The following is a 22,300-nucleotide window of genomic DNA, read 5'->3' on the forward strand; positions in this document are numbered from 1 at the left end:
CTTCAGTTGAGTTTAAAGATCCTAAGGGATGGTACGTAACTTCAGGCAGTTCTGAGACCTCAGTGCAGGTCCATTATTGGGAGAATAGCAGTAAATTTCGAATACTTTAGAACAGTTCCATTAAATTCAGAAAAATAGCCAAAGAACAGCATGAGAAGATAAGGAAAGCTTTGCGAATTTATAAAAAAATGTTCACAACTTCACAGAAGTTCCGAGAAGTTAAGGAAACTACAGAGAACATAGAGATGTTGAGAGAACTTACAGGATTTTTTTTATTGATTTCAAGGAAACTGTTCTAGGAACTTCAGGGATATCCAGAGAACTTTAGAAAACTCAAGAAAACATTAGAGACGTCCAGAGAATATTAGGAAAATAGCTAAAACTTTAATCTCTTTAACTTCTTTAAGAAGGTCCTGGAATTTCAAAAAAAAAAAAATATAAAACTATTATTCTGGGAACTTTATAGATGTCCAGATATTTTCAGAGAAGATAAAAGTTCCATTATTATCAAGACAGTACTTTGATCACGCCTTCCTTCGGAAGGGAAATAAAGTCGTTGATCCCCGGTTCATGAGTTGATGAGTCCATAGGTAGGGTCCAGGTGTGGGAGCTGCCTCCCTGGCATCGGTAGCATTGGTGCTCAGCACGGAAAACAAATCAAGGAAAAAAAAACAGACTAATTTTCAAACTCTGGAACCTGTTCTAAATCGTAGTCTAAGAAAATTTCTCATTATTCTCTAACGAGCAAATTTTCCTACTTGCATGTAAATTTGACATGCGTCTATGATATGAAATCTCGATCTTGAAAACAGTTGTAAGATTCTGATATAAATTTGAGATATTTGGACATTATTTTTAAATGCTGGGACTTCGAAATCCACGATGTCTAATGCAAAAAAAGAAAGCCTGGAATTTACGATACGTAAGAATGTAAGTTCACAGTCCTAGAAAAATTTCAGTGCTTCTGAAACATAGAAAATTCATGAATTTTCTAAAATGTGGGCTTGGAATTTTCTTTTGATTCCGGACTTGTAGAAAATACAATTTGATGTACTTAGAAAAATGATAAGATTTTTCTACATGATTTTTCGGTATTTGGAGCGATACTAAAGCAACTTCAAAGGCTTCAAAAAAATTCCAAATGCAGGTCTTTGAAAAAATCTCTAGAGCTTGGAAAGTTTCCAAAACCATTTTTCAAGATCTTAGGCTTTTAAAACATTCAAGATGACGAAGCAAAAAAGCCAAGATATTGGAGACAGAGTCAGGGTGTCGACTCAACGAAGAAAATAAAATTCCTTGATATTTTCCAGTAATTTCCAGTACCTACCCGGTTTTGGCAACACAACCCCATCAGCTATAATTTTCCTCATAATATATTAGTGCTTCATGTACATTTTTTCAAAAATACCACCCGGACCTCTAACCTATGAAGAGCGGTCCAGTACAACTTCAAATTAAACAAAGCGTTTCATATATTTTATAGACTGCAAAAGAAATCTCATGTTGCCAAAAACGCAAAGGATCCGCATTCTACCCAAGGGGCATCAATTCATCCAAATCTCAAAATCATCTTCATGGTGACCAGCAAATCTCGATTAGCAATTTTCTCGTTTTTCTCTCGGAATTTTGGAAATTATCGCGGTGTAGGTAGGTATTTTAATTAAGCACAAAACTGAAAGCGATGAAGCCGAAGGTTATATGGGTAATTTCAAAGACAGCAGCACCTTTGCTGGATCTTGAATTTGGATCTACGACAGGTTCGAAGTCTTCACAATTTGTGTACGAAAATTTCGTTCCAAACTTTACAGGCTTTTATTTGATTGTTCTCAAGCCTTCACAGATAAAAATTCTTAATTTTAATGGTGATGTAAACATTCATTCACATAGACTTGTATTTCATTTCACGCAACCGAGGAACTTGCTAACAATATTGTTTACAAAGATGGGCTTTTGTATACAATATTTGCTACATTGCATGAAATGTGTCAGTACTTTACATGATATATAATGTAAACGTATATGATATGTGACGCTCCATTTATGTGCATCATATTGAACAGAAATTTACACTACTTTTTCGAACTGTGTTTCCTTTAGATTAATTTCCTTTCACAGAGATCTCTCCAGAATTCTTTCTCTGGAAATCCTTTGAAATTGTTTATATAATAGTATAGAAATTCTTTGTAGAACACTCCAAAAATTCTTAAAATTCATCCTTTCTTCGAATTTTAAACTCTTTCTAAGAATTCACTGGAGCTCCCCTTTTTTTAAACTTGCATGAAATTCTCCGTAGAATTTACCTCAGACCAAAAATTGAAAAAGGGCCTATTAGCTTTTGTGAGCAAAACTTGTAATCCCCCTTCCCTGCCTTCCCACCGAGATTGTCTTCAAATTTTGCTCAGAATTATCTTGGAATGCTTAATTTTTCTGAACATAACATGGAATTCTCATTAACATTCTCTAGAAATTCCTTACGAAATGCGCTTCGCATAATTGTTTTGGAATTCTACCCTCAAAATTCGCGTTCCTTGGTATTTTTCAATATTCCTGGAATCCTCTTCACTCTTGGGAGACCTAGTAAAAACTCTCCTAGAGGTTTTCCTTAAGCTACCTAGAAAATATTCTCTGAAATACCTTGGTGTTATCTCTAGAATTGATTCTAAAATCAGCTCAAATTTGCTTTGGAAAAAAATTCTAAAATTCACTTAATTGTTCTTCAAAGTGACTGTAGTTATCCTGAAAATCTAGACCAGTTCAAGGGTCTTGAAATCTTATTGTTTTCGAAGAGAGAACGAGGTATATTTTTCCATATTTATGAATTTACATGGGATTTTCCCGGTGACTTCAAATTCCAGTTTTTCCAGTTTTCCCGTTTTACTGGTCACTCTGCATTTCACATATGAAACACTTGTTTTTAATCCCATTATATTTGTTTACCTTGAGCACATTTTGAGACCCAGCTCCATAAGGAAATTATTCCGGATAATATGCTTAATCAAAAGCTAATTCGCGGGCGGATTCCTCCGGTGGAAAAAAGTAGAAACAACGCTTTCATCTCCAAAGTTCTGCAAGTTAATTCAATCTAAATTGCAATAGCAGCAACATTACCATACTAAAACTTTACTGTGCAGCTAATTTTACGAGCTAACCAGGTTTACAATAAAAACCTAGAGTACTTACTACATCCACTGTCAAGGCAATGCTTGTCTACGTATCTTTGAATCATTATTCAATCATAAAAGTGCTACTCCAAGCAATAAAAAAAACTCCCAAGCAAGACCATTATCCTAAATGCTCATTATGTTAGTTCTCTGAGCTAATCAAGTTGTTAAGAACTCAATAAAGCACAATAACTAGAAGTATTCAGAAAAAATCATTATCTTCTCTTAAAGCTGGGCTTAGACAAGGCAAGTCAATTGATCAACTCAGTTGAATTTAAGTGACATGAGCGTGTAAACTATGTCATTTAACTGACTTGAATTGAAAAAAATTGAACCTGGCTCAACTTTTCAAGCCAATTGAATTCCACTGAGTTGATCAATGACTTGCCTTATCTAAGCCCAGCTTAACTCTTAATCAATCTTGCATTTACTCAAAGGCGCCCCAATGCGCTCAAGGAATTGATTTTTGTTGGACACAGCTGGATCGAGCAGACGCAGAATCTACTTGAAGGTTAAATTTTGTCAGACGCAATTAGATGTAACATCTTTTGAGAGACGCACATTCCCATAAGCAGCTAAATTTTGCAACAACGAACAACGTCTAGCGTCTCTATACGGAACTGAATTTTTATCTCGTTTCAACTCAGGAATGTGACAACACCAAGTGGGAGCTGAATTTATAATAGGCTCAAAATCATCGAAATACCCTTTTATTTGAGTATCTTTTGCTACACTTGCAAAACTGCAACATCAAGAGTGGAACAACCACACTTTCGCAACTCAATTTAAAATTTGAAATTGAAAACCATCCTACAAACTACAACGAGTAATTAAGTTGTGTGAAACTAGCGAAGTCAGCCATACTTATTAATATGTTTCCCTGACTTTGAATGAAATTCGCTGACAATCCCTGATTTTCCAGGTCCAAAAAGGAATTCCCTGATATTCCCTGATTTTTCCAGGTTTTTCGAGGAAGTCGACACTATAAGAGTTTATTTTTTTTCGAAACCTCAGAAAATTTGACAATGGAAAAAATGAAATCATTTTTGAAGATAATGAAATTGATACTCCATTAAATATATGTTTTTCCCGGTTGTCTAACCAAGTTTTCCCAGTTTAATTAAAACAGCTAAATATGATAAAATATTCTAAGTAAGATCACAAATTTTATCACTTGGTATAACCATTATGTAGTCAGATCAAAATACGTTATTCTCAATGAAATTTAGAAGAGAAATGTAACGAAATTCCAATGAGGATTTTTGAAATTTTCTTAAAAGAATCTTTTTGAAATTTAAGAGGAATTCCAGGAGGATGATTTGAGAATGCCATGAAAACCATAAAAAAGAAATACAATCAATGTTTTTCGATACAAAATCACATTTTTTTTAAATCATTATATTTCTCCTTTCATTTGATATTTTGATCTTTCAAGTCGACCCAGTGGTTCTTCAAAAGTTATGAATTTTTGAAAAAAGTCATTTAAAAAAAAATCGATTTTTTGGACAACCCTAACATGGAAAGGGTCTTTGATTTGTTTGAATTGGTTTTCAGCTCCTTGGTGTTGGCAGTCGCGGGCGATCAATTTTGCTCATGCTCATGCTCTAAGTTCATTTTCAGCATTTCGATGATGGAACGTCTTCAGATTTATATTATAAGGGGGCTTATTACGGATGTCACATCACGGTGAAAAGTTGTCACTTGTCGTCACGGTGAAGTGATTCCCATTTGATTTGTACGGTAATCACGGCTCTTATTCTGAGTATCACTTTCTTATCACCGTGTAGTGACACCCGTAATAAGGCCCAATGATACACCATTTGGTTTTGGCTTCGGGCAAATCCAAGTATAATGCATGATAACACTGATTCATTTAAAACCATGGTCGCATCACTTATCAAGGTGAATCCTGATCCAACGAACCCAACTTACTAACAAAATCTCCTTTTCTGTGTCTTTTGTTGGAAATTTCAGGGTTACATCTTCCTTATTGGGAGCTGAGGAGACATAGAGCTGCATCATATTGTATGTAAAATAATTATTATTTTCATTGCGGAATACCAGTTTTTTTATCCATATAAATGTATTTTCATTATTACGTATTTTAATGTTCTGATATATTTCATTTCTCCATTACATATGTTTACTATATATATAAATAAATACTGGGTTGGGAGGGAGCATCAGGGTATCATTTGACCTGAAACTGGACGATTGGAGTGGTATGACAACCGGAGTCTAGGAGGGAATAAACACTATCATTTTCTTTATCCTACCGATTCGATTGTGATGGTGTGAATTCTACTCCAACAGTTTCAGTGAGATTGACGCGCCCTTCTTAACAAACCATCCTGTAGGAAGCTTAATAAGTATTGCGAATTGCGTTATTCGATTTGTTGGATCGTATCGTTGGAAGGAGATTCTTAAATTCCCGTGGATTTCGCGTAAGTGTCTCTGCTTACGGGTCCACCCCACCGTTTTTGGCCCTTCATACAGCGATATTGTGAATTCAGATCGGTAGCTCAAATTGATCTTGCTATTAAGTGGAGCTGCATACAAGACAAGATCTTCGAAGGGATGGTGGCTACCTTACATACATACATACATACATACATACCCTAACATGGAAAGGGTCACCCTTATGACAAAATAAAAAAAAACCCGGTCTAATATTTTGCGATAAGGAACAAAACTACATTTTTTTACGAAATTCTGAGAACCACTACATCGTCTTGTTATGTAATGGCAGATTGTCGAGCAATTTTGAGACGGCCTTCTACGAGTGATTTTAAGGAAGTGAAGTGATAAATTTCTGATTTTTCTAGCTTAGCATAAATAAAATCTTATTTTCTCGAGGTTCTAGGAGAAAAAAATCAAAATATTGTCCCACGGCAATGTTCGAGTGGTGGGAAATGTCATTTTAAACTGATATGATCCATTCTGAGATGAACTCCAACGAATTTTTTACCAATATTCAAAGGATAATTTTCCAAACCGTAAATTTTAAAGAGAATTATTTAGATAACTTTAAGGGAAACCTCACGAGAATTATTAGTAAGATTTTATAGTAAGATAATTGTTCATTGAATTCTAATAATTTCCTATAGGGGATCCCAAAAATCAGATACAGAGAATTTTGATGGCTCTTAGGTGCAACATTTTCAATGAAATACCAGAGAAAATACTAAAATTAATGAAAGGGAAAGCATATCTGAAGACATTTAGGGATGATTCTAAGGTAATTTTGATTAAAAAATCCAAAGAAATTCAACGATGATATCATATTTGACATGCCCCAAAATCCGTCATGCGACACCTCAAATCACATGAGAATCCAAAAACAAGTGCAATGGTGGTTATATCAAGTGCCCAGTTCTCTTTTAATTTTTCAAAACGATTGGACAAGTAATTCTCTTGGGCGGTGGTTACATTCCATTATTCCAAACGTTTATTCGAGAGCGTGGTTCAAAGGTGTGGATGTAAGTCGGGGATTCATTCGCGTGATGTCAAGACTTCTGTCCAACCACTACTAGCTAGACGCACAGCTCAACAGAATAAACCTCGTTGACAGCAATATATGTAGGTGCAGAACCGGTTATGATGACATCGATCTCGCAGTTTGGTATTGCCCGGGTAATGACGCCTTCGGAGCACGTGTGTTGGATACCGTAGTGGCCCGAGGTAGACAACCCTTCCGTGAAGTAAGAGATGTATTGGGAACCCGTGGTCTTCCCTACATGCAGGCGATCTACGAATTCCTTTGTTTGTCTGATATTAGAGTGTGATGTGACCATCCCCTCTTTTCCAAACAAATTCCAGCCATTGTGTCCTAGTCTTATTATCCTCCTGTTTCTGTGCTACTTGCCCCTACCCAGCCAGGATTTGGTCAACCGTCCGATAGTAGTATCTGAAGGAGGCTTCAGAAACCAATTTCCTACCTAGATCCTTCCAATCGAAATTGTTACCCATTAACCTCGAACCCGCCACGAGTAATTGGTACCCAATACTAACCTAGAACTACTGCTGTTTAAAATGTAAATTCAAACATTACTAATTTTTGGCTTCGCAAAGTTTCACACACGACTGAGCCTAGTAAATAAACGAACTAGGTAAAAAAAGTGCCCCAGAATCCAATGACTGATTTAAAGAATTCCTGTTCATACACGTACATTCTGAGTTCATCTTCATATACAATAAGCCTCGCATGAACACATTCACATATCAAATGGATAGCTGAAATATATTCACACTTCCAGAATAAAAAAAAATACTTCTTTGATACTGGCACGTATTTTGTAATAAAATTATAATTTCAATTTATATGGATAAACAGAAATAATTATATGGATGATAAATAAACTTAGTTAAGTGTTCCAAAGTGTTAGATAGAACAAACGGCCTCATACCATGAAACAGGAAGGATTTGATTCTACATTCAACTCATATCACTTATCATTGCCTCAAACACTTGGGACACGTGAGATTTGATAATAATCACTTGAAACTCTTTTAAATACCACTTCTATGCTTTCAATTCACATTTTTCAAGATCAAAATTGTAATTATTTTATTTTTTGCAAGAGCGAAAACACGCAGCAAAAGAAAGCACCGATTAATTCTGGTTTATGCAGTTAAACTCAAAATTTAAAATTGAGCTTGCGAACAACACTCTAGCAATTCAATGTGAACATGCGGCCAACGCAGTTCCACATTTCTAGTATTTCACCCACATTCCTCTACATTTTACCCACTATCCACAGCATCGCCAATCGTCATCAGAGTGCGGCTGAAAGAGCGAACCCGAAAAAAAAAAACACCCACCACCCAATCCTATTTTCTCGGGTGTATACACTTTTCCTTCTCCGAGGTTGCTTTCTTCCTTTAATCTATAACCCAGCGAGTGCAATTCACCAACCCCACACCTCCACCACCACCATCTCTTTAGCCGTCCGGTCCTCCTAAGCAACCACATCTTCTTCCCATTGATCCCATACTCCCCACCCGTTCCTCCTACTAGATCAAACTGCAAAGTGCTGGAAGCTGTACCTAGCTGAAGCTAGCGAGTGAGCGTGTTGTAGCGCGCAAAAGTTTACAAACACGGGGACCCACTTCGTTCCCTTCCTGCCACTACACTGGTGTCACATCCACGCATACACACATACAGTCATCACAACCCAACCACCCACCTCTACTGGCATTCGGCATTAGTGGTGTGGAAAAAGGAATTCACCTTCCCAACCGCCGTCGTCGTCGTCGACGTAAGGTTCCGCGTTCCGGTGGCTGATGATGCCAGAAACAACAACAGCATTTGAGATTGCCCTCTGGCGGAAAATAACGTCAGTAATGAGGAACACAAAATAAACTTTCCGCCAGCCAAACCGAACGAAACGTCAGGAGTCAGGGCCATCGGGCAGATATGGATGGAAAGATAGTCGAGGAAATTGGAGGTGAGCTTTCTTCCGAAGGGTTTCCCGGGAAGAAAATTTACGATACACCTAGCACAAGTCAAATTTTGCGGAACTTTCCTGAATGGGATAATTGATTCGGGGCGTTCACACATGGAGAATAGTGCGGAATGCCACAATTTTTTTTAAACTTAATCTGGATGATTGAGAAAAGGAGGATTCTCTTTGCTGCGCAATGACTAATTGGTTCCGATTCCGGGAAGAACTTTTTTTCACTTCTATGTAAGCCGGCAGTAAAATTGGCTCTATGGAATGGTTTGAATCGGTTGTTGCTTTTCTGGGAAATGTTATTTCCATTTTAAACGAAATCATTGGAATGTATTTCAAATTTATGTTTAGCATCGGCTTCTTGAGCCTTTGCGGAATAACGAAATATTTGGAGATCAAAGCAGATTAGTCAACGCACAAAAATCCGAATTTTCAACTCCAACTTGAAATCTGTGCTGTCCTATGTCAGCGTGATGTGATGTGTAACATTCAGATTCGTGCTTGTAAGAAGTCAAAATGAGCAGCAATTTTAGAACGTAAGTGGAGCATTTGCAAACTAGGGTGGAGGTAGGTCGATTAATCACATAGAAATGTACAAACACTGGCTTTGGAACCCAGCAGGAAGTCGCAGCAGAGGTAGTCATAGGCAGTGCTTTTAATGTTCATATCATTCGATTGAAGATGAACCAATACAACCATTCAATCAATTTTGTGAAAACGAATTCTCAAATAATTTGAAGAGCCCCTTTCTCATTCGAAGCTCATTGTCACCGTCAATTGAGTCACTCACTATCATTTGATATACGACAGTGGAGACAGACAATGATTTGTCTTGCAAAATTTTTTTGAAGTTGTGGCCGAGAGATGGATGTAAAACAATACACCAGGCCGAATTCCTTCAAATAAATGGGTTTTTTGTACCGGTATTTTACCGGTAGGTACTGAATCTATCGGTACCGAAATACCGGTATGTACTCGCAAAAAGGATCCGGTACTAACCCTAACCCTAAGCACGTGCTTCCTATGTACCACTGCACAGTGGTCCAGAGCGGAAAAATACATGGAAATTGGGTTTTCCGCAAAATCTACTGGTTGTAGCGTTTTGATGTCTTCGAAAAAAATGTTGGTAATAAAAAAGCGCATCTTTTCATTGGATCAGTCATTAGGGTGATTCAGTTTTAGGGTGACTTCAAAAATCTAACTCTTCAGGGAAATTTTTGGGAACTTTTTTTACTTCTTCAAAGTTGTAGAAGATGCAAAACCAAGCAACTTTGTCCAAGACGTCAAATTTTTATCTCATCATCTACGCAGTCTACGAGCTGAAACAACTAGAAGGTTAGGGTGATTCATGAAAAAACAGTTTTTTGACCATAACCTTTTTTGCTTTGTATTTAGAGAAAACAAGTCTTTAGAACACTTTTAGAACTTTAAAAAACACATATTTTAATCACCTAATTATGACGTTTGGACTACTGAATCAAAAGATATAGTTATTTTAAGATTTGAAACAAGTATTTTTCAAACTAATATAACTTTAACGCAACCCAATTACAAATCTATTGAAAGTAATGGAAAGAAGAAATTTTGTTCTATATTTGCTGAAAAAATGGCAGAGGTATCATTTTTTTTAACTCGAGATATTTGAATTAGAAAATTGCACTGGAGGTTGATTTGTGCTATGAGCCGCAGTATAAGTGTTGGTATAAGAGTCAATTCACATAACATATAAGACCAACAATTGAAAAGGTTGCCGGCGCCGGTGGTGTAGAGGTAAGCGTGACTGCTTTCTAACACCCCGATGGGTCTGGGTTCAATCCCAGCCGAGGTCGGTGGGATTTTTGTGAGGCATAAAAATCTCTAGTCACGTCTTCCTTTGGAAGGGAAGTAAAGCCGTTGGTCCCGGCCCACGTGTGTTGAATGGGTGCGATATCCTACGCAGGTGTGGAAGCTGCCTTCCTGCACATTCGATTGCCGTCAATGGATGGCAATCGATGTCCGTCGGTGATTGGCACTAGATTGCGGAACAGAGACCGACGTTAAATAAAGGAAAGAAGAAAAAAATTGAAAACGCCTCAACTCCATTTTGTAAACAAACCTTGGGAAGCCATTTTCTCGCGAACCGAAACCTACATTCGCAAACCTTAAACACAATCGGGTAAAGGAGAATTTCCCCTACATAGAAAAAAAAATCTAAATTTTCCTGGTGATGTAAAAATCCATGCCTGCAAACATTCATGCTTACAACTTTCGTTTCACGTAAACTAGCAGCTTGCAATAAATGTTGCAAACAAAGATGGACAGTTGCATACAAAATATGGAATATTGCATGACATGTCTCATAGATTTACACTATCAATAATTTAAACTTGAATGATATCTGACGCTCCATTGATGTGCATCACAGTAACGTCGGCTAAAAGCAGCAACCAGCTCTCCTTGAACGACCTTATTCTCACAGGACCATCAGTTCAGCCTTCCATGTTGTGCGTCGTTGTCAACTCTCGTTTCCACCGATTCGTCATGAAAGCAAACGTGGAGAAAATGTTCCGACAGGCTTTGGTTCATCCGGACGATCGCCTACTACAGCAAGTTGCGTGACGCCGAAACGGATCAGAGCCACTGAAAACCTATTCCTTGAATACTGTCACCTACGGCACATCTTGTGCTCCATATCTAGTAACCAGAATCCTAAACCAGCTGGCGAACGATGAAGGGCATGACTTTCCGCTTGCTACCCCATTGTCAAGAAAGATTTTTATGTAGACGATGTTTTAACTGGAGCCGAGAGCATCGGAACTCTAGTTGAAACCAGCACACAGCTGACCGAATTACTAAAGCGAGGTGGTTTCAATCTGCGGAAGTGGAGCGCGAACCACCCCAGTATTCTGGAACATTTTCCAGAGGAACTAAAAGAGCATCAGTTGCCGCTAGAACTCAACCGACCTGCATCGATCAAGGCACTGGGCCTACTATGGTTTCCAAAGGAGGACTATTTGGATTCAAGGTCCCTGACAGCCCTGCCACACGTTACGAAGCACCTTGTACTATCGGAGATGTCGCAGTTATTTGAATCCTTGGGTCTGGTCGGTCCAGTGGTGGCCAGTGCGAAGATTTTTGTGGCAGGAGAAATCCCGCCGATCGTATACCTCGCGGGGTGCACTGTGATGGCATGGGCCGTCCTACTTGCTGAATGAAGTGGAATCGTAGCCAGCTCCGATAATTCCATTGACGTCTATCGACATTCAGCAGCAGCACCTGAGCAGCGGCAAACGGTTGTACTCCTAAGTGTCACATTTGACGATTCGCTAATCCACGATTACTCACAACTGTCGCATCTTATGAAAGTTGCTTCATACTGTCAACGTTTCGCAAAAAACTGCCGATTGCCAAGTATGGCTCGTATAGTGGGACCAATCACTCCGGTTGAATACGACAGTACTTTGAAGTCACTCATCCACGTTACACAAGCTGCATGTTTTCAACAGGAACTGCGCCACCTGCGGCACAATGATCAAGAACGGATGGCCCTGCGAAAGGCTGACTTCAAATCACCATTAACAGACCTTGATGAGTGGATCGATGACACCGGTCTTCTCCGATTGAATGGACGGCTAGCAAACTCACCTGGATCCTTCGACAGCCACCTCCCGATCATGCTACCGGCCGACCACCACCTTTCAAGATTGATCGCCAACTCCGTTCACCATCAAACACTACATGCAGGACCCACACAGCTCCTGGCAACACTCTGTCAGCGCTTCTGGCCAATACGCGGAAGATATCTAGCTCGAAGGACAGTCCACCATTGCGTGACTTGTTTTCGTTTTCATCCCCGAGCAAGCAACCAGTTCGGCAGGGACACTGCAGCGAAAGTATTCGAGCATACGGGGCTGGATTACTGTGGGCCGTTTTTCGTTCGACCATTGGCAGGTAGATGCGCGTCGGTAAAAGTCTGGGTCGCAGTGTACGTCTGTTTCATCGTAAAAGCCGTAGTCCTCGACATCGTTGCCGGGTTGTCGACGGAGTCGTGCGTCAATTCGTTGAGGCGCTTCGCGAGTCGTGTCGGGCGTGTTCGTACAATACACTGCGACAACAGCACTGCGTTCGTCGGAGCGCGTCAAGAAGTTATGGAGATGCGACAAGTTTTGGTTGATCAACTCAACGGTACTGCATGAACCGCCGAATGTTTGGAGAAGGGCATCGAGTTCCAGTTTATTCCACCACGTGTGCCGCATTTCGGCGGCCTATGCGAGGCTGTAGTAAAGGACTTCAAGCGGCATTTCTGGAAGATCATCGGAGCAGCTCCACACCACTACGACGATATGCGCACAGTTGTTTCCCAAGCTGAATGTATGCTGAACTCCAGACCGTTGACGCCTCTTTCCAACGACCCGCAGGATCTCTCCGTCCTGACACCCGGCCATTTCTTGCTAGGAGAGTCCCACTTTCATTTGCCGGAGGCAGACCTTTCTCAGGTACCGACCAATCGTCTCAACAATTTCCAGGCCACACAACGCTTCGTCCAAAATCTCTGGAAGCGTTGGTCCACGGAATACATCGGGCTTCTCCACCAACGGCCAGCTAAGTGGAGGAAGTCCCCAAACGACTTTCACGTCGGGACCATGGTCTTGGTGAAGAAAGATAACGTCCCTTCGATGCAATGGCCCCTTGGCAGAGTTGTGCCCATCTATCCAGGAAGTGACAACATCGTGCGCGTAGCGGATGTGCGCACGCAACTAGGTATTCGACGCCGTGCAATATTTGAACTATGCATCCTCCCCATTGAAGATCAGGATCCAACGAAGGCACACGATTGTGAAACCGTCACCACCAACTCTTCTTGAATGCTGCGCTTCAACAGGGGCCGGTGATGTTGCGGTCCAGAACTAATAGTATTAACATTAAAATACTAAATTACGAGAAAATTATACATACAAAATGAATTATAAATTAACTTAAATATACCCACCACCCAGAACACCACTTATACACTTCTACATCTATAAACATCCCAAATGAATTACCCTCCACCCCACTGAACACGACAAATAAATCAGTTACAGTTCTTAGGTAGGTACAAAGCAAGACAGACCAGTTTCTGTACTCTCGTCCGAAAACTATCTCGGTTCGCGCCAGTGATTGAAACCACAATTTCGCCGTTGTTCACAAGTTCGCCTTTGTCGTCGTGCCGGCCAGATTCCGGCACTCAAGCAAGAACAGTTATATTTAGCTGTGTGAAGGTTAAGTTAATGGTTAAGGAAATACTAAGACATGAGTTCAGGAGTCCTAAGAAGACGCAGATTTATAAACCACATTAGAAATATTTTAAAAGAATTGACTAGCCTCTTGATCCCCTTTCTCATTTTACAGCTGGTATAATCAATTTGACAGATCGACATCCTTCTATACCACTTGAAATCACTGAAATGGGGTCAATTTTTGATGATCGAGTTCCACCCCAAGCAACAATTCAGTAACCATTTGACATCCACTCTGATTTATCATGGTTTTATAACGGCAATAAACAAACCATTTTGAATAAATACAGCATTTCAAAGTGTAAAACATTCCTGCTTAGTAATTCAGCTTTTTACTGTTTTAAAAATAAGAAAGTCAAAAAATGTCTTGTTTTAAAAATAAATTTAAAACAGTTCTCAATTCCTCCTTAAAACTGCTCTGTAATTCAAGCATAAAGGTCATTAGCAATTGTTTATTAATGTCTTGATAAAATACTTTATAAACGTGTTCTATCATTATAAAAGCAACTATAAAACTATTAGATAAAAACCATCCCAAGTAACATTTTAAGTTTTATGAAATGCTACAAAGCAACTATAAAACAACATTCATAAAACTCTGGTCAAGGCTATATTGTCATTAATGCATCCACCAAAACCTCATTAAGACTATAATTCGTCTAGTTGGCCCACCCTGGAGAAGGTTCTGAAGGGTGTATTCTCGAAGCTCTTCAAGATTGATTTACTGCAAAAAGTTGTATGACGAACGCATTGAGAACCATTTGCAAGCTACAACAAAAGCTGTTTAGCAATAATAAAAACCCTTTCCGAGCCATTTCCCCTAGCTAAATCCACTAAGAAAGCATCAATCAAGATAGAAAAGGATTTATGAATCCGATCTTATCAAAATAATTAAAATAGGAACAGATGGTATAAAAATCTTGTTAAATATCCAACTTTATTACAATAGTTCTCATTAAGTGGCCTAGTTTTAAGTGCCTTATTAAATGTTATGTGAAATGTACGTGAAAACATCGAAAAAAATAAGTCCGCCCTCGTTAAACGTCGATTTGACTAATTATTAAAAATTGAAAAAAAAAAATGATTCGTAGGACTACGTCTTTGATTTCTATATGGGGGTACAATTTGTGAAAACCGAAAATGGAACATGTAACAAATTGAGAAAGATTTTGAACGTTAATAACTCAGCTGCCCCTGGTCTAATTTCAATAATTTTATCACCAATCGATCAGAAATATGGCTACGCATGCTTCCGAATGTTGATTTTCAACAAGAAACTATTGAAAAACTGGTAAATGTCCAGCATTGTCCAAAAGCGTCGAATTAACTAACAAATCCACCAATTACTTACATGCATATGCTGCTTCCCCAGCACAGTCGTCAGAGAGTAGTAAGTAGACGGAACAAGTCGAAGTGGCATTCGCCTCCGATCCTCAGGCGCGTGCGAATAGGGAGGATGGAATTGCGTAATATGTTGCACACTCATCGCCATATTCAGAACCAAACGCAAATTCTTCGAGATAACTACCATCCTTCGTCTGGCTCGCCGTGGCGGTGTCTGACGTATCTCCGGTCTGATTTACGAGGTGTGCAGAAGGTGTTCCTGAAAAATGAGATCCGTGATGCTGTCACCTACACTAAATACGCCAAGCGTAAGCGGCCATGGATGTCATCTGCGTTTTGAAGTGACAGAGACACACTCTGTTTGGTTTCGGAGGTTAAATCATCACCAATTTTGGCAACAAAACGGCTCTTTCGGGGCCACCAAGCTTATTACAGTAAAGAGTAGGAATAGAATTCATCTGCCTGTTTGTCCATATTCAGAACCAACGACCACACACAATGCTCATGTAATCAAACTAGAAGCAGGGGTACAAATTATTTTGATCAACCTTGATTAACTTTGAATCGCCACGGCCGGATATTTTCGATGGAAGAAGCAACAATCTAGCATCTAATTCGACGAAGACGGCAGGAAACATTTGTGAAGCCGAGTTATTTACGAAAGAGAGTGTCGATGAAGAGAATCGATCAATGTAGATAGGAGGATAGGACCTATTGAAAAGTGACGCGAGATTTGTTTTCCGTACTGAGCTAGCTCCAATGCTACCGACGCCAAAGAGGCAGCTCCCACACCTGGATCCTACCAATCGACGCATCAACTAAACCGGGGACCAACGGCTTTACTTCCCGAAGGAAGGCGTGATCAGAGATGTTATGCCTTAGAACATGCCGGTGGCGCCGACTGAGATTGGACCCAGGCCTGCTGGGATGACAGGTAATCACTGTAACCACCGGCGCCGATAACTTTCAAGGTGATATGAACGACCCGAATGAGAACGACCCAAATTTGAGTTTAGTTATCACAGAAATAAGAAATAAAGGGTGATACGGTCAAAATTTGGTCAATATCAACTTGACGTATTTCTTTCAATTTTGCATTTAAAAAACCTGAAGGTGTGTGTGTGTAGAATGTTGCTCCTATTTTGATTTTGGAATTCACTCTTCAGTTGTCAAAATGCCGTCCAAGCAAGAAGAGCAGCGTATCAAAATTTTGCTCGCGCATCGCGAAAATCCGAGCTAAGAACTAAGGCTGAGTTTAACGATGTTTGAGGCTTCCTTAAAGATCATTGAAATCAGCAGCTACGCCAGTTTCAAGTATCAAGAACACAAGACGATCTCAAGAACAACTGTACGAAATCAAATTTACTTTTTACTCTGATGACTTTTTAGGAACGGTGAAATACATTTTGATATGAAGTTATTTCCTCACCGGGTTTCCTGAACGGTTTATAAATTGCCAGTGTTTTATCAAATGCTCATAAACTATCGGACTGATTTATGAACCTACTCGAAATCCCGAGCACGAGAAGGCTGCTGAACATCTTAAGCTGGATGAGGGGGACACTCTATTTCTAGCAGACGCGAAACCAATAACTCTCGTCACTCGTTTTCTGCATCAAATACATCTCGTCGTAGAGCAGGTTGTGGATTGGTTTCCGGTTAATTTTCGTGCGAAAAACCCCGTGCTTGGAATAGGGTCTACCAAAGACAATCCCCTTCTTTCCAGCTTAAGATACTCATATCCAGAACAACATGTGAAAAGGGCATACAAGCTTTTTGTAAACAAACCTTCTTATGCCCTTTTCTCGCCACCCATATGACACCAACGCAAACCTTTAACATCACCGGGTAGGGGACACTTTCCCCTTCCCGATGATATTGCTGATTTGCGTGGGCGACCCTCGGTTGGTGAAAAAAGGGCCTACAAAGGTTTGTTTACAAAAAGCTTGTATGCCCTTTTCACATGTTGTTCTGGATATGCTATTTAAATCCAAGATTATTTGAAATTTCATGAGCGTCTAAAATATTTCAACTATTTCACCGAAACTTCGATGAACTCGTTGTAGCTTGTTTGAAGTTTCCTGAGCTGTTCTACAGTTTCTTGAATAGATGTGTTTTGCAGAGCTTACAGCTTCCTGAAGTATTCCGTACCTTCTTTTATCCCTCTCTCTCTGAACTTTTCTGAGCTGCTGAGCTTCTTAAAAGTTTTCTAAAGCACTCAGAAGGTCAAAGCACACATAGAGAAGATGAGGGAACATCTAAAAGAGTTCAAATTAAAGGGGGAAATACAAGTAAAAATTTTATAATTGGCGGGAAAGATAACTCAAAAAGTTCTCATCCACATGACTTGAAACCTGACGCATCTTAAAGGAAATAGATTTTTACTCTATGTGAACCACTGATATCATAAAAAAAATAACAATAAATAATTTTCAGGTCTGCCTAAAGTGGAGAAAAAAACAGTGAAAAATCAACTTTTTTTTCAGATAATTTTTCCTAAATTTTTAAATTGTTTTTTTTTTTTGGGTTTTAGAGGTTCACATAAAACAAAAATTTTTTCTGAATAAGGTCCAATTGATAAAAGTAAGTTTTGTCCATTTTTCAGGTCTCTAGAACGCCCGCCAATTACCAATCCCGACCGGAGGCGACCTCCTTCCGATGTGACCCCAAGGAGCCACAGAGGTCACACACCAATGAAAAAAAATCTCAAATCTAGAGGAAGATTTAAGCAATTTAATGCAAAAAACCCCAAACGTTTGCGTTGTTTCATTTGCTCACCAAAAAAAAAACCGGAAAATGTTCGAGTTTTTGACGTGTTACTTGTATTTCCCCCCTTAAGAGAATATTTAAGGAAATTGAGAAAATTTAGGAAACTTCAGGAAATGTCAAGGACCTACAGGGTACTTTAGAGAATATCATAGAATTTAACAAAACTACAATGAATTTAATAGAATACAGGTGCTGTCAAAAATAGTGATTTTAGTGACCATGTTGAAGAAAAAAGTGACCAAATAGTGACTTATAGCTGTAAAAAAAATGACAAAAAGTTACCTAAGGGAAGAATATTAGTCATTCTGATGGCATACCAAATAAATGTATAATGTTTTAGACTCATTTGATTGGAATCTCTTAAAAACTTAAATATTTACAATAGGAACCTTTAAAGCGAAAGATTCAATAGAAAGTTTATGAAAACCCAAAATTTTCAGGATTTCTCCTGAAAATACCTGGAAGTCTCAGGGAATCTTATCATTATTCAGGAAGTTTTATAATTTTCTAACTAAAGATATTCCAAAGAAAAGAATGCATTTCAAAATAAAAAGATTTAATATTCCTAGTTATTTTCATTCACACATTGAACTCTATAGAAAAATATCAAATGCAATCTGCTTTCATGGTAGTTCTAAAGAATTTTAGATTTCATGTGAAGTCTGAGATAGTTTTGAATAGAATTTCAAGAAAACCCGGAATTGAATTCAAAGTAAATTTTAATGAATATTTATAGGAATTTCTCCTCCTCTGAACTTCAGAGGAAAATTCCAGGGCATTCTGAGGATAATTACATGCAGTTTGTGAAAGACAACGAAATCGGAGCATAAGTCCTTGTATTCGGTGAAGGGGATTCTAAAAGGAGGATTACAATTAAATTTGAGAATAACTCAAGAAGATCTTCAAAGCAATTCGGAAAATAATTCCAGGAGAGATTGCCGAACAACCCTAATAAACAAATACTGTATTAACTGTATTAAACGAACTGTATCCCGGATGGGTAAACTATTCCACAAATGGTTTGGATGATACCCCGAACACGTCGTTAAGCTCTCTTTTATGGTTATTTTCATTAGGGAAAGTAAGGGTAGAAATCCAAGTAATTTGTGAGGAGAAATGAAAGTGGATTCTTAGGAGACTTTCAATGTGAGTTGAATTCCAAGGGAAGGGAGTGAGATTCAAATGGAAATCTGAAATGAATTCAATGAAAAATCTGAGATTCTTTCCATAAGATTTCTTACTGAGAAGAATTTCAAGGTAGTTCCTAGGAAAATTAAAAGAAAACTGAATTCGGAGGATAGTTTCAACGACATTTTGAGGAATATTTCAATGGAACTGCGAGAAGTATTCTAACTATATTCTTGTGATATATTTTAGAGAATTCAGGGAAGCGTTAAAAGTGAATTTCTGAAATAATTCCATGAGAGTTTCGGAAGAATACGAGCCTAAGATGAGGAGCGAATTTTCATGAGAAATCTCCGTTGAATATTTAATGGACTATTCTGAGGTCTTCAGAACAGCTTGAAAGTTCGCAAAATATTCCTGAAGTTAATGAAACTGTCTTGAAGTTCTTTTGTAGTTTGAGAAACTAGCCTCATGCTCGCAATACTTCCCATCAATGTTTTCAACTTCTCTCAACTTTTTCGGACTTCCTACAGTTTCCACAATTTTCCTAACGATCTTGAATCTTCTCTAATTTTTTAACAATTCACTGAATTTTTCGAAACTTTTTTAAAATTCATGTAATTTTGCTGCTCTGGAATATCCCTGTAATATGTTTCTTGAAGTTCTTGAAACTTTTTCTAGAGTGTTTGCAGTTCTCATGGAGCTTATTGTACTACCCTGTATTTAATTGAACTCCGTAGACTTCTGGACTTATGTGAAAACCTCAATAATTTTCTTAACATCTATAAAATTCTTTGAAAATCTGTGAACTTCTTGAAATTTCCCGCAACATTAGTTAAACTAATGGAACTGAACTCCCCTGAAATTCGCCTTGTTTCTGGAACTTTATTAAACTTATTTTAAGCATTTCATCCCGAAATGTCCAAATAAGTTCCTGAGGTTCTCGTGTCTTCCTTTAAGATCCATAAACTTTTATGAAGTTATCGAAACGTTTCTGACGAACTCTGTATTTCTGCGAAGTTTTCGAAATTATTCTGAAATTTCAGGAACTTATTGCTCCCGTAACGAAACAATTAATATAGTTCTACGATTTTCACTGAAGATTTGTTTGAAGTTCAAATTATCGAAACTAATTCATAACTTCTTCGACAGTCTAGAGTTTGCTGATGTTTTTAACACTGCCCAAAATATTTCTCAATTTCCTTAAAATTTTCTATACTGCCCTGAATATCTTAGTATTAAAAGAACCCACAATTTTACTGGAATTGATTGCATTGCCTTTAAGTTCTACAATTTTCCTTAAGTTTATAAACGCTCACGGAACTTTACCTTAAATCACTAATTTTCCCTGGAAAGTCCAGCCCTGAAGTTTTCTATGATTACCTTAGTTTCTCTAAATTGATCAAATGTTCCGGTAAATTTACTGATATACATGTATTATTCTCTGAATCTTCACAAGTTTTCAGATCAATCGTAGAATACTCGGAATATCCCATAATTTCAATGGGATTTCAATTTCCTTGCAAGTCACTGCAAATTTCTTCCAGTTAATGGGATTTTTCATAACATCTGTCTCATTTTCCTCAAAATACTCGAAACTTCACTGAATATAATGAAACAATCTTAAAATATCTAAATTTATTGGAAGATGTCTGGACTTTTTTGAAAATATCGGTGCTTGCTAAAATTTATCTTTTTTTTAATTAATGGAACTTCGTTGATGTTCTATAATCAACTTAGATCAATTTTCGAAATTTTTTAGATCTTGAAATTCCCATGATATAACACCGTTGAAATACTCTCACATTTTCCAGATGTTCATATAATTTTTATTGCGTTCCAGAAATTTTCTCTGAGCAAACTTCTTTAAGGTTTCTGCAATTTCCTTGTAATTTTTTTAACTGCCCTTTAATGCTATGACCTGTATTGATGTTCTCGGAGCTTCCCTAAAGCTCTCAATTTCAAAGAAGATTTAGGTTCAGCTTTAAAATAAATGGAATTCTCGTGAGCACCTTTAAATTTTCTGGAATTCTCTGGATTTCTGTTAAATTTCCTGAAATACTTCTGAAGTTTTCATAAATTTTCTTAAGGTCACTGTACTGAATCTCTCAGAACATCTTAAGGGTTCTCGATTTCATTTCAGCACGCCATGGAACTATCCTGAATTTGTCTTAACTAACGCTTGAAGATGCTAAAGATGCTAAAGTTTCGGGGACTTCCCCTTAAGATCTGTGGAATTCCCGGAAGATCTCTAGATCTATCTTTTCTAAGAATAATAGAACTTATTAAAAGTTTCCACAACTTTTCTAGTATGAAAATTTAAGATATTAAATTTTTTTAGTCTTGGACTTACTAAATGAAGTAAAACGTTTCTTTAAAACTGAATGTCATGTCTTAAAAACGTTTGAGTTAATTGTTGTTGTTGTTTTACAAAAAACGTATTTTTAACGCATTTATGTTTTAAAATAAATGAAATTCTCGTGAACACCTTTAAATTTTCTGGAATTTTCTGGATTTCTATGAAATTCCTGAAATATTTCTGAAGTTTTCATAAACTTTTTCAAGGTCTCTGTACTGAATCTCTCGGAACATCTTAAACAGAGCTCGGATTCTTCTCTAATGCTTCTTCTGGAACATCCCTGAATACTTAAGCAAAGTTTATCAAACATCAGCTCTCCTGGAACAGTTTGAACAAACTCCAATCAGCGAAAAAAAAAACCATGCCAAACACCAAGTATTTTGTAGCATACGTCCACCTTTAAGAGAGATATAGAAATTTTCACATAAATCAGAAACGGTAGCGTAGATTATAAAATTGTTTTTGTTTCCGCCATTAGTTTTTTCACAGAGTGTTTTATCTCTGTCATCGGATGAAATAAAAGTGCCAAGGTTTTTCTTCAAACCAATGTCAAGCGGCCAGGGTTTTTAAACACAGGGTTGTAACCGAAATCCCTATATTGGATACGCAAAATCCGCACCACCACTCAACAATATTTAAAACAGCCTTAAACTTTAATTATATCGAACCTCTAAGACTTAGAGCCCAAGTATAGCTGGCGTACTGACGAAGTCTACATGCAATGGACGCAATACAATAATGAAATTATTGTACGCTCTTCAGCCTTAAGCTACGAAAAAAATTCTGAGCAGTTTTTCAAAATCTGAGAGGAATGTGAAATTTTTTAAAGTA

General features: G+C 38.0%; 1 protein-coding gene across 2 annotated transcripts in view; it reads right to left on the minus strand.

Moving 5' to 3' along the window:
- The window catches only part of LOC135702945 (metastasis-associated protein MTA1-like), a 273,632-nt gene that overhangs the window by 158,542 nt on the left and 92,790 nt on the right, over positions 1-22,300 (minus strand). The gene's annotated exons all lie outside the window — the stretch shown is intronic.

The sequence above is a fragment of the Ochlerotatus camptorhynchus genome, unplaced genomic scaffold (assembly GCF_037179485.1).
Source record: "Ochlerotatus camptorhynchus isolate MF236.1 unplaced genomic scaffold, CSIRO-AGI_Acam_v1.1 ptg000203l, whole genome shotgun sequence".
NCBI classification, from domain to species: Eukaryota; Metazoa; Arthropoda; class Insecta; order Diptera; family Culicidae; genus Ochlerotatus; species Ochlerotatus camptorhynchus.